This window comes from Zingiber officinale, chromosome 1A (assembly GCF_018446385.1).
Source record: "Zingiber officinale cultivar Zhangliang chromosome 1A, Zo_v1.1, whole genome shotgun sequence".
Taxonomy (NCBI): Eukaryota; Viridiplantae; Streptophyta; class Magnoliopsida; order Zingiberales; family Zingiberaceae; genus Zingiber; species Zingiber officinale.
In genome coordinates this window covers 6,288,823-6,295,891 of record NC_055987.1, presented here as the reverse complement: position 1 = coordinate 6,295,891, position 7,069 = coordinate 6,288,823, and the positions used below count along the sequence as shown (strand labels likewise).

Genomic DNA, 7,069 nt, shown 5'->3' with positions numbered 1-7,069 from the left:
TGGGAAAAAATAGTACCACCATTACCATCCAGCAGCAAGCCATCCTGGTCCTGCGTTGAATCTTCATCGTCGCTCTGGTAATTTCCCCTCTTTTCTTTATTGGATTCTTGCCTTATTGTCTTCTGTTTCCTTAGGGAATCACTAATGGTTAGGTTTTGTTTGGATTCATGTGCTGGAACAAAGTTATTTGGTTGATTATTTTATTTTTATTTTTTTGGCAAGAAAAAAAATGGCCAAATTAATCTGGGTAGATTTCTGGTTTGGCTGGTTCTTCGTGTTTGTGCCTCATATGGAATCAAAAAAATTGTTTCTTTTTAAACCCATGGATTAATTCTCTTTCATCAGTGGATAATTCTAAAATGCGTGAACTTTCTTGCTGAATTGGTCTTGTAATCCTTCAGTTGAAGCTCGTTTAATCTATTAGCATTATGGCTTCCTATACTTAGTCACACTTCCTTTTTTTTAATTTTTAATCCAAAGATTAGGGGGTTTTTATTGTTGTTTTTAGTACCTTCCTAGAAATGTGTTATGGACGACTATAAAGAAGTAATTAGTTCTAATTCATAAAGAGATAATGCTGATTTCTTGCTTGTAATCTGTATTTTACTTATTTGCCTGTGCATTCAATCTAGTTATAGCATCTTTGAAATGAAGAGTATTGAAACCTGTTTGATCCCACTTCTATCCAGTTTTTCTTGAAGGAACTCTCATTAAGTCTTCTTCGTAAGTTGTATAGTAAACCATGAAGAGTGTTTGTTACTCAGTTATGTGATTACACAAACCATGGAAGTGTTCAAGAGATTTGTTATATTAATTTAGTTTGATTTATTTGCATATTGTGCAACTACTAACTCGCCATTGAAAGAAGCTAACTTTATCCAGAGGATTGGAAGTGCAAGTATATCCATGGTTAACAAAAATATATTAGTGTATGCATAGATGTTATGTGACTGATAACTGGATTGAACCTTACTGATATGAGGTTAATCTATGATGTGAACCTTACTGATACATGGTAAAAAGTCAAACTCTTTGACTACCTCCTTAATGTCTCCTATTACTGATCTTTCAAGCCCCGTTGTGTCCATTACTATTACTATGAAGAAATTGAAAGGAAAGAACTACGCTTTGCGTGCTGCAATAGTTTGAGTTTGGTTTGTGGTTCATGATGTAATCGGCGATCTCTTCCAATTAAGATAAGACATTGGGATAGTTACTCACATTGGTTGACTTTAGATTTTTGAGTTGACTGTAGTATTTTATAAATCACTTCAATTGTCAAGGTCATTTAGAATAGTTCTGACAAGGTCTTCACTATTATGTGCCTTCATATTGTTTGCTCTGAGTTAAAGCTAGTGAATGCTCAGATTTTGGGAGCCCCTTCCATTCTACTCCCGTCAGATGTGTAGATGCGGAGGATGTTGGCATTTACCATAGTGGCACAAGTTGGTGTTGCCCTAGATCAAATAATTGGGGGAACTATTGACTAACACCATCAAACATATTTAAATTGATTATAATTGAATTATAATATGCTTCATTTCTGTGTTACTTGTATGTTCCAATTTACCTCTAGAAGTTTGTGAACTTTGTTTGATTATTTATTGTCTGCTATCTATATATTGTATTGCCATTTCTTTTTGGAGAAGTGTGCTTCAATTTTTTTCCCCCTGATGAAATCATCATTGTATTTGTACCTCCCTATATGCATTCCTGAACAAATGGTTTAGAATTTAAGCTTGTGCTATCTGTAAATATTTAGTTTTTTGCTGCTAAATTATGTTCGAAGTTAACACTTTTATCATGTGTATTTCTATACACAGGAAAAACATAATCAGGAATTTCACTGGTAGCTAAGATCTGTTATTTTGGACAATGAGGTTAGTACTAGTAATGCGTGATATTTACCTTTTCTTTTGTCTTGGCCTTGCTAGATGTTGTCTGTTTAAACAAAATTTCAAAAAATTATTTTCGTAAATTAGTTGACGCTATTGCAACTGGCCTGAAAATTCACAAATTCCATAGTTCAGGACCTTTTAGCTTTTCTTTTATTTGTACAGAGGATGCTTGTCTGTTTTAGAAGGAATTTGACTAAGTGATCATTCATAGAAAAATTGATTTTACATATGACTAGATTCAGAATTTAGAAATTCTGTAGATTTTTTTTTAAAAAAACGATAGGTGTCACTTTTTTTTTCCCTGAAACTGACTTATGTATTTCTCCATGTTGGATAATATAAACCTTAAGAGTTGCATATTATGTATATCTTTTAGTAGGCCTCAAGTGAGATGGAATGAAGACAACTTGTATGAAATTGAAGCCAATAAACCAGTGAGGCAGAAAATAACTGAACCTAAAACACCTTATCATCCTATGGTTGAGGATGATGGTAAGTCCGCAAATGTTGATTTATTCAAACAACTTGCACTTTGATCTAATATCTATTTAACAAGTTAAAGAGGGAATAAATAACTTTCAGATGCTTAAAAGTCATTCATTGGTAATGCAGGTTGTTTATCGCCAAGAAGAGCTTCGCAGGTCCAAATCATCCTCATCTTCTACTGCTTGCTGATTTTTTTCCCCCTTTGATGAAGTGTCTTCTTTCTAATTAGAAAAGCTTGGACCAGTTGAAGTTTCTGTGTAGGTACGGATGTGGGCACATTGATTTAATCCTGTGATTAGGTTCAGAATAGATAATTAACATAACATTTCTTCCACTGATACTGTCTTTATCTGATTATTTTGTGTTGCTAACAATGTGGTGCAGCCGTGGAACTATCTATGCTAGTGTTGTCTTCTAAAATAGTTCGTGTATTGCCGTTAATGTTGTTCTAAGGAAAGAATTTATCTCACAATTCATTGTTTACTTAACATTTTGTTCCTTGCATTTCGCTAAATTAGTTTGCTAAAACAAAAGAACACTTCGTAAGAATGTTTTCCTTATTTTCTCCTCCTTGGTAATATTTTAAGAACTATTGGCAATGCACTTATTGAGATTGTTTTCATGTCTAATTTGAATATTTTATCTCTGAGTGTCTGGAATGAGAAGATTAAGTTCATAATGTTATGAATGGAGTGAACTATTGGCAATGACACAAGCATTGTCAAGCCTTGGCAACATATACATGGATTGGTAAGCTTTAGAAATGTTTGATGACAACTGTGCGGATACTTTATTTTTGTTTCTTAATGAAACTTCTCTTCATGCAGCAACATGATGAGTGTTGCTGCATCATTCTATAAGGCAACTTTAGCAGTTATAACAGGGATATCTACGCCCTTCAACAACTTGGCTATTATATACAAGCAACAGGTAGAGTACTATATCTGCCTTTTTCATTGCTAGTTTGAGAGTTACTGCATATTGCCTCATTTAATGGAAGAAAGTCATATAATTTGTCTATCATCTTCTTTGCTGTCTTTGCCCCTAGTTGGAAATTGATAGTTCTCTTGTATTACACCAGGGAAATTATGCAGAAGCGATAGCCTGTTACAATGAAGTTCTTCGCAGACTGCTACTGATGGTCTTGTCAATAGAGGGAACAAGATGACATCAGAGGTAGTACAATAAATAGTACAATAAATCACAGAAATCACAATGAAGTTCTTCTGGTTGGTAGCAGAAATCACAGAAAATAGGGGGCTTAGTGCAGGATATTCAGGATACCAAGATGACATCAGAGGTAGTACAATAAATAGTAGATCTCTTCATCAGAGGTAGCTTTGTTCTTCTATGCTTCTTTCATTGGATTTGTTGTGTAGTCATATTTCTTTGTTCAACCATTAACATGCCTAGTAATTTGTTGTATGATGCTGTCGGTTCTTATCAATCTGTACACTTGAATTAGAAGGAGCAAATTATCTATGTTATATTCTAACCAGCATATACTAAGTGTCATATATGAAAGTTTTAAATTCTATGTTATATTCGTTATCTTCCACAGCAGCCTTTAAAAACTCAGTATTATATTTTATTTGATACATATACACATTTGTTTTAGTTATTTGACATATGGTGGATTTATGTGTTTTTACAGTTTACAAATCTCAAGTACTCCAGAGTTGAAATTGACGAAGTGCGGTTCGAGTGGGCTGAATGCATGCTAGATTGCATTTGAAGTGCGGTTCTACCTTGATGTGTTAAAAGAATGTTCTACCTTGATTTTGATATCTATTAGCTAGCTTTTGATGTAAAAAGAATGTTTGGGTATTTTATGGATATTGTTGTAAGAAGATTATTTATATAATTTGTGAATATTTGTGTATTTTATGGATATTATTGAATGAAGAATATTTGTATAATTTGTGAATATTTGTATTTTTTTTTGTTATTGTCGATTTTTCATTGTTTCGGAAATCAAATTTGTGCTATAAAAAATATACATATTACATCGGTTTTCCACCGCTGCAAAACCGGTGTTATTAACTAATATTACATCGGTCATTTACCGCTGCCAAAACTGGTATTATTAACATACAATATTACATTGGTTTTACACCGTTGATGAATCATTAAGTGATACTACACCGGTTAATAACCGTTTCGAAGACCGGTGTCGTTAAGTGATACTACATCGGTTTTAACCCGATGTCTAAAATGGCAGACTTTTAACATCAGCTTCATAGACATCGGTCGAAAATGAAATAGACACCGGTGGAAAACCGATGTCTATGAAGGTTTTTGTTGTAGTGTTAGCGTCGCTGGAGCGCAGAGCAGTAGAGCAAGCAGTAGAAGACTTTCTTTCTGATGATATTCTGAAGCTTCCCTCTGACCCTTATTTTATATGAAGCTCGGGGTGCCCCGAATCCCTTCCGGGCGCCCTGGTGGGACGTGGCAGGTCCAACCATCAAGCTCCACGTGGCGACGCGCAAGTTTGGATAAAACTTACCTCCGGGCGCCCGGACCTCCTATTTCCAGGAACTCCTTCTCCTGCAAAATAGAGTTAGTCCGAGGCAAATATATATCCTGTAAAACAGATTGTTAGCACAGTTAAATTTCAACAAATTAATAAAAACGGGTATGACTTAGATTCCGTCTTTCCGAGACCGGAATCTAGTCACGATCTCGACTTAGATATCCGAAATGGATCTAAGCCAGATCGACGCCTAATGTTCCCTTCCTGAGAACGCGTCCTCGCAGCCACTCCCCTCCAGTGACTTACCTTACTTACCTGCCAGATGTCCGGTCAGTCCTTCGACCCGTCTGGACTTTTGAAACTTTTGAAAACTTGTTTAAAGCATTAGCTTTTAGAAAAATAGCTAAGTTTTGATAGACAAAATCTCAAACACAAGTTTTCAAAACAAGTTTCAATTTTGAAATGCTTTTCAAATAAGTTTTCAAAAATTCCAAAACTGAGTTTGAAAAAGTTTATGTTTCAAAACTGATTGAAATTTATTTTTCAACACTAAGTTTGTAAAAGATTCAATTAAGGAAAGTGATTTTGAGAAGCTTAATTTGTAAACTTAAGTTTTTGAAAAATCTAATTTCCACAATTTTCAATAACAAAGCAATTTTTAAAACTAATTTTTACAAAATTTAACTTTCAAATTAAATTGTCAAAATTAAGTAAAATCAAATTTTGAGAACTAGATTTTTAAATTTAATTTTCAAAACCAAGTTAAATCTAATTTTCAAAATCAATTTTCAATAAAAAGTAAAATCCAAAACAACTTGGTTGTATAAGAGTTAGTTTGCAAACATAGTTTTAATGAATTTTTCCAAGAAAACATTTTTCAAATACTAACATAAAATGTTGAAAGTATTTGCTAAAAATATTCAAAGTAGACAAGGGAGTTTTCAAAATAATTTTGTAAAATTCTTTTATAGAATCAACTTTTCACAAAAAATTTGCACATTTTTAACCAAGTTGAGTTTAGATTTTCAAAAATAAGTTTAAAGTTCAATTTGAAAAACTGAAGTAGTTTTATTTCTCCCCCTGAACTTGACATTAAATCAAATGTCTAACCAGTTTGTTACCGACTGACTTATTAGAAGATAGCAGCTTTCACTTGGTTAGTCAAGTTAAATTCAACCTTAACTTGATTAATGTATATTTTGTATTTAATGCCCAGACTTATATCGATGCACTGAAATAAGCATCTTAAGTCTTAGGCAAGTGGCCTATACATCTCACCCCTTTCTATGTTTGTCAAACACAAGCAAGGTAAGCCTAGGGTTTTGGTGAGATGCTCAAAACTATTCCTATGGGTACATGCTTTCTAAGGATTTTAACCTAGTCTAAGGCTAAAAATTCATTTAAAAATCTAAAAATAGGAAGGTTTTAAAAATGAAACATGTTTTGACCTATAATTTGAGAATAACCATTTTTGAAAAATATTTTTGAAATTTGAAACTCCTAGTCTATGAAGCAAATTCCTAGTTTTCTCCGCAAATTGCTAAATTTATTTTCAGGGAGTGGTTTAGTGAATATGTCAGCTAAGTTTGACTTGGACTCAACGTATTTGAGTTCAATGTCACCCTTAGTAATATGATCCCTGATAAAGTGGTGCCTAATTTCAATGTGTTTGGTTCTTGAATGATGCACTGGATTTTTTGTTAAGTTTATTGAGCTAATATTGTCAATTAAAACTTTGACATTTGTGATTTTTAAGTTGAAATCTTTTAAAGTGTGCATCATCCATAATAATTGTGCTACACATTCTCCTATGGCTATGTATTCTGACTCAGTTGTAGATAGTGCAACACAATGTTGCTTTCTACTAAAACAGCTAACAAGTGAGGGGCCTAGTAGTTGGCATCCACCACTTGTGCTTTTGCGGTCTAATTTGCATCCAGCATAATCTGAATTAGAATATCCTATTAATTCAAAGTCATTGGTCCTAGGATACCAAATTCCTACGTTTGTTGTTCCCTTAAGATATCTAAAGATCCTTTTGACTTGAGTCAAATGAGATTCTTTAGCACAGGTTTGGTATCTAGCACACAAACTAACTGCAAATAAGATATCAGGTCGGCTTGCAATTAAGTAAAGTAGACTACCTATTGCACTTCTATAATACTTTAGATCCAATGGTTTTCCATTTGGGTCATTGTCTAAGATTGTGTTT

General features: G+C 33.5%; 1 long non-coding RNA gene across 1 annotated transcript; it reads left to right on the top strand.

The window, feature by feature from the left end:
• Window positions 1–2,332, top strand: LOC121999376. Its single transcript, XR_006116801.1, has 3 exons — window positions 1–77; window positions 1,824–1,880; window positions 2,275–2,332. It is a non-coding gene; the product is annotated as an uncharacterized LOC121999376 (long non-coding RNA).
• The last annotated feature ends 4,737 nt before the right edge of the window (window positions 2,333–7,069 follow it).